Below are 777 nucleotides of genomic sequence, written 5' to 3'. Positions count from 1 at the left end.
ATTCCCCTCCCTTTTCAATTCCTTTGTTACGTGTTCCCAACCAACAGGGAGGTCAATACACTGACCTATTTCATTAACCTATTACACTGACCAATTTCACTGATTGATTTCACTGACTTGTTACAATGACCCTATTGCACTGATCTATTTCACTAACCTAGTATACTGAGTTGTTACAGTGACCCATTTCACTGACTTATTACAATGACCTATTTCAATGTGTAATTACACTGACCTATTAATTGTACGACTAACCTATTTCACTTAGTAATTACACTGACCTATTTCAGTGAATAATTACACTGACCTATTTCAGCGAGTAATTACACTGACCTATTAATCTTACTGACTTATTACACTGACTTACACTGACCTATTTCACCTGTCATCAGCGCTGACGAGAGCTGATGTTCTGCTGACACTAGAAACCCATCAGAGTAATTTCATCATCTAACATGCATAGTTACTCTTTCCTTAAAAAGTCAAAATTATTACAACGTTCCATGTTGCAGTCGGACGATTATGAAAACTGGAGGCAAATAATCATTTACCGCTCACACAGAATTCATGACAGTATGAAATGCCGTTGATAGTTAATAACTGATAAATTTCATGACAAGTTTTGCAAATGTCGATATACATTTAATGCAGAAAATAAGAGGCATTTTAACAAATATTGTAAATTACATCCAATTATATCATTCATAAAAGAAATATTCCACAGCCTATATGTTGAATTTCTACAACACATGAAATGGTTATCAAAATTGAGGGAGC

Source organism: Penaeus monodon, chromosome 25, assembly GCF_015228065.2.
Source record: "Penaeus monodon isolate SGIC_2016 chromosome 25, NSTDA_Pmon_1, whole genome shotgun sequence".
Lineage (NCBI taxonomy): Eukaryota > Metazoa > Arthropoda > Malacostraca > Decapoda > Penaeidae > Penaeus > Penaeus monodon.
Note: the sequence above shows the minus strand (reverse complement) of the source record.